The sequence below is a fragment of the Phoenix dactylifera genome, unplaced genomic scaffold (genome assembly GCF_009389715.1).
Source record: "Phoenix dactylifera cultivar Barhee BC4 unplaced genomic scaffold, palm_55x_up_171113_PBpolish2nd_filt_p 002082F, whole genome shotgun sequence".
Taxonomy (NCBI): Eukaryota; Viridiplantae; Streptophyta; class Magnoliopsida; order Arecales; family Arecaceae; genus Phoenix; species Phoenix dactylifera.
The window spans coordinates 40,582-50,174 of record NW_024069356.1 but is presented as its reverse complement, the minus strand read 5'-3'; the positions used below and the strand labels follow the sequence as shown (position 1 = coordinate 50,174).

The 9,593-nt window shown below is 37.4% G+C and overlaps 1 pseudogene; it reads left to right on the top strand.

Annotated features, from left to right (window-relative positions):
• The first annotated feature begins 1,284 nt into the window (after window positions 1–1,284).
• On the top strand, window positions 1,285–5,872 carry LOC120109368 (annotated as a pseudogene).
• The last annotated feature ends 3,721 nt before the right edge of the window (window positions 5,873–9,593 follow it).

Here is a 9,593-nt window from a genome sequence, read left to right as displayed (position 1 = left end):
GGGTATTCTTTTCAGTGAGCCTGTAATGAGATCTGGGAATTTTGATGGGAAACTCTGTTTTCGAAGTTTTGAGAAAACGAAGCATGGCTTTGGTCATGATTATTTAAACATGAAAAGGCATGGATTTTCCCAGGGTAGGTGAATTATATGGTGAAAGTTGGTCGAACTTTTTTTAATAACTTTATCTGATAATTCTTTAACGAATGAATGAGGAATGTACTAGATTTCTGAAAGAAAGATGTATGAATATTTTTAATACTTCATCCTTCACAGGCACACACATATATCAATCAGATAAGGTCCTGCAAACATATCAAATTTGTCTTACTTTTATCATTGCATTTAATCTCGCCAATACAATTCACTGCTAGATTTTCATTTTAGCAATTTAAGTGTTTTAGTTCCATTGAATCTTCAGTAGTTTCTCTGTCAGCCTTCTTTTTTTTTCAAGGATTCTTTTCCTTCTAGGTAGAAGATTCTTTTTCTGCTTGGTGTTTTACATTAGAAGGCTTTTGTTTTCCAATTTGCGCTTCAGGGCTCATTTCTAGCAAACAATCTAAAGACGGCTGCATTTTTTAAGTATCTTCTGAAAGGTGACCTGATATTTAAATTTTTAGCCAAGGAAAGCTAGGCAATGGGATCCAAAGGAAAAAAAAATAAGAGGAAAAAAAAAAGAATTGTTTTGGCTTTTGGATCATGAACATCGAATGACTTAATTTAATAAATTTTGTGGCTTTGAGCCTATGCAAAATTCGATCACCTGGTAAAATTTCGTTGGGTAAATTTTTTTAAGCATTTAGAGAGGAAGAAGAATTTCTTAATAAGGTTGGAATATATTTCTCCCACAATCTAGAGCTGTATACTGAAAGTTAGATCCATTGTGTTTTCCCTCCCCTTTTCTCAAGAAAAGAAAGTTAGATCAATTCTTGCTTCTGACTATTCTGGATCTACTTATGCAATTCCATGATTAAAAATTCTTAAATTAAAACTGCTAAATTCTGAATTTACTGCTTCCAATTTCAAAATAATAGTGTAGCTCATGATTAGTACTTTAAAGCTTTTTTTATAACTTTTTTTATTCAAAAAAGTCTTGGAGTACTAACTATGGGTAAACTAAATCAACCGAATGTTGAAGAATTATTCGAGGCATCCAACTTGTTTCTGTATACAAGAGTTATTGGAGCTAGAGCATCTAATCTCCACTATACTTCTAGTGTCAATACATCAATTCATACTGCACCAATTTTAAATATCACGAGTCTACAGACTTTGTCTTATTATAAATATATATTTCTTTGATTCTGCAGAATGGTAGATGCTAAATTGCGTACATGGATTTATGCTCTGATTTGTTTGCTGATATTTCTGAAAGCAGAAGGGTACTTTGTGGACATCACGTATGTTGAAAGTGCCGTGGCCAAAGGAGCAGGTGAGAATAAGTCATCATTACTCAGGATTCTCCTCCCATCTTGATTGGCTTCATTGATTTAAACAAAATAGTCAAGCACCAAACAAGCATCCTTGAGTATTTTCTGAAATAATCTTCCTTTTCTAATTTGTCTCCTCTTTTAGTGGTTGGATTTTAACATGGAGCCACTGATCTCTTACCTACGTGATGCATCATGCAGTTTGTTTGGATGGAAGCCCCCCAGCTTATCATCTGTCTCCAGGTTTTGGATCAGGGGTGAACAATTGGTTGGTACATATCGAGGTCAGACTATATTTGAACTGTTGATCAAATATACTAGCCAATGTCTATTCCCCTTTCATGCCTGTTCATAGCATCCGTTCTTCGTCAAAAGAGCGATTGGTTGTTGCTATCTCATGCAAATGTTCAGTTCCCACATTGAGATTTATCTTCATCCGTTTCTGAATTCATTATACTCAAGATTTTTTTCTTAATATAACAAGAATGGCCGTCACTTCAGTATTTTCATTTGAATATCAGGGAGGTGGATGGTGCAACAATGTAACAACTTGTTTAGCCCGCAAAAGCACCCGTTTAGGCTCTTCCAGACAAATGGTGAAACAGATTGCCTTTTCTGGGATTTTAAACAACAGGCAAACATTTAATCCAGGTATGGCATTTAACAACTCTCTGTTGTTTGTTAAATCGGCCATTGCATCGCTTTAATTTCTTTTGATTTTTCTAACCAGTCTCAGATTGGGCTATATTGCAAGACTTTAGTATTTGTGGTGATAAAATATTTGCAACCTATATTTCAACTAAAAATTCAAAAAGTTAGAAACTTTACCTGCATCAGATGATATTGCTTCATGTTAGTTCCAAAATAGTATTGATTCAACTATACCATTAAGTAAAAAAAAAACTTTATCCAATCTGTCTCTTTCTTCATGTACACTGCACCTAAGATAGATTGATAATTTTTTTGTTTCAAGCTATGTAGATCTACAAGCCAAGCTTCATGTCAGTAAATTTGGATGCTGTGGGAAATTATAATGATTGAACACCTTAATGGCCCATGCTTTCATTTCAATTTGCTTAAAAATCTGCACCATGATCCCTGTTCTCCACTCCTAAGTCAAATCAGTAGGTGACAACAATGAACATCTTTGTCTGCATTAGGCCAAAGCAAAAATCCATTAGCTGTTTTGTCCATGGATCTTCATAAAAGGCCAGTCAGTTAGTGTTAGTGAAAGGTACAACAATGATGAATATCTACAATTGGTCCTTACCTTGAAAGTTGCTGAATTGAATTGCAATGAATTCTTCTTGTTGCAACACACTGGGATATACACCAAGTTGTCTTCAACTATATAGAGATGTGATATCGGTAAAAACTGACATTTCAAGGCCATAAGATTGTTTTTTTCTTAAGCAAAAACAATGTTGAGACAGGCAAAGAAAATATTCTTATATTTCTAGCACACATTATTGTCTTCTCCAAGCACATCAACATAAAGAGCACTCCCCAATTCTGGTATTAATGCTATCAAAACCAATATACATTCAGTGAGTAGTTTTTGGTCTCAAATTATTTGCTGGCAACTTCAGTTGATTGGAATGTGATATCCAGACTTCTACAATTGGAAACAAGGTCAAGGTTCGCTACTGTGATGGTTCATCATTTACAGGAGATGTAAAGAGAGTAAATCCTGTAAGTTCAATCTAGTGTGCTCTCTCTTGCTGCAATATTATCTATATTGTTAAATGTGAGAATAGAGAGGTTTGCTCATGAAATAGGCTTAAGATCATGTACAGAATTTGGAACATATGTAAATTAACTTTGTTTCCATGCATGCATCTGATTAGACCACCAACCTTCATTATAGAGGAGCAAGGGTATGGCTTGCTGTTATGGAAGATCTACTTGCAAGGGGAATGAGCAAGGCTGAAAATGTAAGCTTCTCTCAAGGTCTAGTTTTTTGTGTTTACTATGAATTTCCTTTATGACACTAATAGTGATTACAGGCTTTTCTCTCAGGCTGTTCTGCCGGTGGATTGACATCCATTCTACACTGTGGCAACTTCCGTGCCCTTTTACCATTGGGTACCAGAGTTAAATGTCTTTCAGATGCTGGTTATTTTATCAATTTGTAAGTTATTCGTCCTTTGCGTACTTGATATTTTAATCGGAGTGTTTGACTCACACCTCTAATCAGCTCCAAAAATACATTAATAAAAGACCAGCTTCAAAAATATGGATAAAGATTGCTAATCATGGTTACAATATGATGTCAAGTTTTTACTTACCATTCTATTTGATGACATCTTGCCAATAACAGGAAGGATATTACTGGAACAGAACACATTAAGGCCTTCTTCAATGATGTGGTGACGACACATGTATGCCCCTAATAGTTTCATAACATACAATAAGTGTTTACTTAATATATTTCGAGGCTTCTACAGTTTCTCCTTAGAGATAAACATTTAGGAAGTGAAATTGTCATGATTGATGCAACCTATCTTCTCTGGTGTTCATTGTAACTATTCTTTACCCCAGTTGACTGGTTTATGCATGTCTTTTAGGGATCAGCCCAGAATTTGCCATCTTCATGCACTTCGAGACTGACACCAAGCATGGTTTGTATGTCTAACATCAACAAATATTCCACCAACCCTATTGTGCTATCTTACCAACACTTTCAATGAAAATGCAGTGTTTTTTCCCTCAAAACATGGTGCAGAAGATACGCACACCACTTTTCATATTAAATGCTGCATATGATTCATGGCAGGTATGAAATTAGTCTTGCACCAAGTGTGTTTTATTGCGCAGTTTGATTTGTAAGTCAATTTACTAAACCAGGAAAAGATTTTGAAGAACAAGCAACTATATGCATGTGCCAGACAGAATATAGTCAATGTAAATATTCCCTGAATGACATATTAAATTCCTTTTCTTACACTCAAATTATGTATGTTCATATAATGTTCACGTAGATAGCTTTTAGATGATATTTTGATCTGAAATGATAATAAAAAAATCTCCGATCTTTCTCTTCTTTATTCATCTTCCCTTCAGGGTGAATGAGCCATTGCTTGATGATGCAAACTACATGTCACTGAAATCTAGGCCTCCCCATTGCAGATAAAAAATATTTTGGTACCAGGTGTTGCTGATCCTCATGGTACGTGGCGTGACTGCAAGCTTGATATACAGCAGTGCTCTTCATCTCAACTTCAAATCATGCAGGGTTAGTACTTAACACTCAACTTAGTGAAAAATCTAGTCCCTTTTGCAGTGAAAAAAAAAATCTAGTGAATAGCTCAAGTTTAAGCATTTGAGAAAGGCATATATCTGCTTTTAGCAATTAAACTTTTGGATAGAATGTGTTCCAATCTACAAAAGATGTCTGTTCTGATTTGATTCATTGATTGCATTCAGTCATTTGCAACCAGTTGTGAACCATCTTTGTTTAAGTATATCATATTGCAGTGAGATAGAGTTGTAAAGTGTCAGACAACTGTTCTGAAGTTTATGCAATCAGTTGCTCAGTTGAATGATGTTATTGACAAAATCATTTGCTATAATAGGTTTCAGGACACAATTTCTAAATGCACTGGCTGGATTTGGGAGCTCTTCTTCTACAGGCATGTTCATAAATTCTTGCTATGCCCACTGCCAGTCAGAAATGCAAGAGACATGGCTAAGTTCTAATTCTCCTGTGCTTGAGAAGATAGTAAGATCCATTACCATATGCTATAGATTGTTAGATAACAGTACAAATTAGTGCTTACATGGCACTCACCCTCATGTCTCTTTTAATTTTAGCATTACTCTCTTTCTCTGATTGACCAAATATCTCATGTTAGATTTGAACTTTGGGTTCTTGAGGTAGTTGATATCCCTCTAGGTGGAGTATACAAAGTTCTGGTTAGGTTATTTATTCTCCGAGTGCTAAATGTTATAGAAATTAGTTGTCCTTCAAATTTCCTAGTTTACTATATATGTTAATGTTTGATAACCTTTTTTTTTTTTTTGCAGCCAATTGCAAAGGCAGTTGGAGACTGGTTTTATGATAGGATTGCCTTCCAAAAGATCGACTGTCCTTACCCTTGTGACTCAACATGTCACAACCGCATCTTTGAGGACAATTCAGAAGCATAGCAATTACAGTATTCTCCATTATTATTCTCATTCATCATAGTACATTTTTTGCAATAATTAAAAGCTCAAAATTAGAGGAAATAACAAACAATTATGTTTCCTAGAATAAGGCAAGGCACATCAGCACCAAATTTTCGCTTGTGTCTTGCTTCATGACTCATGCATTTGACATTATTCTTTTAAGGAGAATGGAGGGGCCAGATCCCAACTGGTGTTTTCATTAAGGGAATGTATGGAACAATATATCTAAATATCAATCAAGTTCTTTATTGCAAAGTATCGTATTGGCAAAAGAATCAGCAGATTATACAATTGTTTTCCTGGCTCCTAACTTCTTCAAAATTCATGCTAGATATTTTGTCAACTTCTCGAGAAGAGATGTTGCTTCCAGAACTTTGAGCTTACCAAGCATCATAATTTTATGTTTTATTTTCCAGATCAGGTGAAAAGTGCTAAAGTACCTTAATTAAGTTTGCGCTGGTCTTAAATTTTGATATTCTGGAGCATCTAGGAGACTAGAAAAAAATCACTTTAAATTTTGAGTCATGGATTTAATTGAATTTTGTTATTTTATGCAGAGAACAATGAGTGTTAAGATAATTCTTGTTAGTCTTTGATATCCATGATAACACTATATGCTGGAAGATATCATGGACTCAAGTTCCTCTTATTTCCATAATTCTCCTATCACAATAATAATTCTCTTCTAAATTATCATAATTGTTGGGGTTTTTTTGATCTGGTAAATTACCATGATCATCATAGAAGGAATGTGTCTTGCTCATTCAGAGGTTATTTTACATCCTGTATCATAGAGTTTGATCCATGGGAATCGATTGTCAGACTGCAAAACTTGCTGGTAATGCTGTCAAATCTTAAATCTTTCAAAAGCTGCTTGTTTCTTCATCTGTTGCTTTGCGAATTATCTAGTTGATGCTTCTTAAAGATTCAATATACCTTTTGCGATGCAAGTATTCTAACTTGCGCCGTGTAACTGACAAGTGACTTGAGTCAGAGTTGGTTTTGATTACAGTGAGCTTTTACATGAAGAATCACTCACATATCGATAACCAAACCTTGCAATTGTTCCTATTTGTGCGGTTTCCTCAATGGAAATACTGAAACAAGTTTTTCTTTTATTTTCCACAAAAATAATCTTTTGATATATTCTTTCCTGCAATTCTAAGGATTCCTAACCCTTAAATTCTCTTTATTAATGCAAATTCTTTACTTAAATCAACTCAACCTTTCAAATACTGAGGTTCTTCAAAATTTGTTCTTAAAACTCATCCTTTCAAGGTATATTAGCATTCTTTTGGGTATTCAGTGTTGCCCCACTCTAAGAAAGCTTATCTAATGATACCTCCCTTTGCTTAGTTTGGCATGGATGGTTACAAAGGATCCATGTGGCACCCACGTTAATGGATCAACTATAAATCTTATATTGCTACCACAGTCATGTATAAGTATAGCAGTAAAACATGAGACACCCACTTAGCATGACTTTGCAAAAGAAAATCAGTGAAGCAAGCAAATGCATCAAAGGAAAGCAAAATCTGGATCCTATATAGAGTGACACATCTTTAGCTAAAAATTAACGAATCGATTAAATGATACAATCTGTAATAAGTGGTGCTACTGATCTACTTCTTGGTCTGCACAACATCATCTTAACTTCTTGGACTTCATTCTTTTTGTTTTTAGAGATTCCGTAGGGAATAAAATAACAGATATAAGGTTGTTGGGCTATTTTCAGCCTTTCCTCACACACACCAAAAAAAAAAAAAAAACACGGAGGGATTGAAGTGGAACCAAAATCCAATAACTTGCTACATATCCTTCTTCTTATTTTTTTTTAGCATTGAGTCCCATGTGGTGGGGATAATGCATGAGGCAAACCCAGTCACCAAAGTTATGAGATCATGTTTGGTAGTAGTAAATACTTGTGATATTGGTACTTGCCTTTTTTTCTAGCCAAGATACTTATGCTTCTCCCATTGTTGATTCTTGTCTAGCAGCACAAAAGAGAGCAAGAAGAGAGGAGTTATAGCGCCCGATCATTGGTAGGGAGGACCTAGGAAAGAAGCCTATCTAGCCTAAACTTATGAGGGCTTTCATGATAGTTCTTTGGGCCCCATTCTTTTGTGTCACAAATAGGTCATACCCTTGAAACCCTTTGTGGGCACAGTAACCACCTGGGTCTTTGCAGCCTATAGTCCTGTGGATTTCCAGGGCAAGCTTTGCCTTTCTGCGCAAACTTTTTGGCGAGATCATTCCATCGTCTCAAGTCGCAAGGAGTACCCTACTGTTTTAGGGATTAAGCCACCATGTTCTTGAACCAAATTGGATCACAATTTGTGAGATCATTCGTCCCCTACTGTTTTAGGGCAGAATTGCGCAAAGATCTCCGAATATATATCATTCTGAAATTTTTTGAGAAAATAACTTGTTTTAGAGATATCTCAGTACCTTCCGCCAACCCCTTTATGCCAAACGCTGTTCTAGGCCTTCCATGTGTGCGGGTCACATTCTAGACTTCTAGTCACACACCTCCATGAGCGCGGCCGGTGCTCGATCTTAGCATGTCTCTCTCGATGGTCCATTGAGTTCATCACATCACCTACCATCAGGTTCTACGTGAAATGAACCGACGGCTAATGTTCTTTCCAATTACACCCGAGCCAGTCTGTATCCGATCCAGGGGCGGCCCAATACATTTGGAGGTCTAAAGCGAATCCAATGAATAAGGCCTCTTTTTTTTAATAATATTTGTTTTGATAAGTATAAAATATTTTAATAAATGATATGGAAATAGATAGCTATCCTTTTCAGTTTAATATAATTTTTGAATGGAAGCACAGAAAAATAATTGAAAGGCCCGTGAAACTGATTAAATAACTGAGATAATGCTCGGCAATACTGTTTACCATGTCAAGCAAGAGCCGAATTGGAAAAGGTCATCAAGGTAAAGAAAAGAATTTGTACAGGAATGATCTCTCTATAAGAGAAAGTAGGGGCATTATGGAAAATTCACTTCATCTAATTAATAAAAGTCTCATCCCACCATCTCATCTCCCGTTCAAGTGAGTACCCCCAAGCAGCAACTGCAACATCACATATTCACAGCACGGCAGCCATTCAATCCCCCTGGCCCCCTCCCTCCTTTTCTCTCTCTACCAACCAAGGGGGGAGAAGAAGCCGAAAGGAGAAAATTGAAAGAATCTCCACCCTCCAAGAAGTCGATCTCCAATCCCCCTATCTTTCTTCCTGATGGCCCAGCTGGATCAGGAGTAATGTGAGGGAAGGAAAAGCAAGACCAAAACCAAAAAGAGAAGGGATGAAATATAAGAGTGGCTTCAGACGTGCATCAAGCCAACCAAATCCCTCCTCTCTCTCCTTCTCTCCACCCAAAACAAAACTACTGTCCCCAGCCTGCCACTTTTCCAACGGCTAGTCGGCCCATCAGACCCGACGCCCTGCCTTTTCTTTTTGAAATCAAGTGACCGTTGTGAATGGAGCGCAGCCAAGTATTTAAACAAAAACCTAGTCTACAGTTGGGATTTCCCTCCAGCTCTATCCGTGCGGCCCATCAGACCCCACGCCCTGCCTTTCCTTTTTGAAATCAAGTGACCGTTGTGAATGGAGCGCAGCCAAGTATTTAAACAAAAACAGTTGGGATTTCCCTCTAGCTCTAGCTCTATCCGTGCGGCCCCCGGCCCCAAAGAAGGCCCCCGCTGCCGCCGCGCCGTTCTACGTCGCTGCCCAAAGAAGGCCCCGCTACGTCCCGAGCGGCCGCAGCGGCGGCGATCGAATCCACCCTTCGCCCCTTCGGAGAGAAGCCGATTGATCAACGATTCAACAGATCAAGTCCTCCTCTCCTCGGCTTCTCCGCTCTAATCAATCCTCCATTCCTCCTCTCGATCAGAGTCGATCTTGTCGCTTGTCTCCGGCTCTAAGAAGGCAAGAACCTGCCGTCCCACCCGCGGAAGAGTGAAGACCTTCACCTTCAGTTCGTTC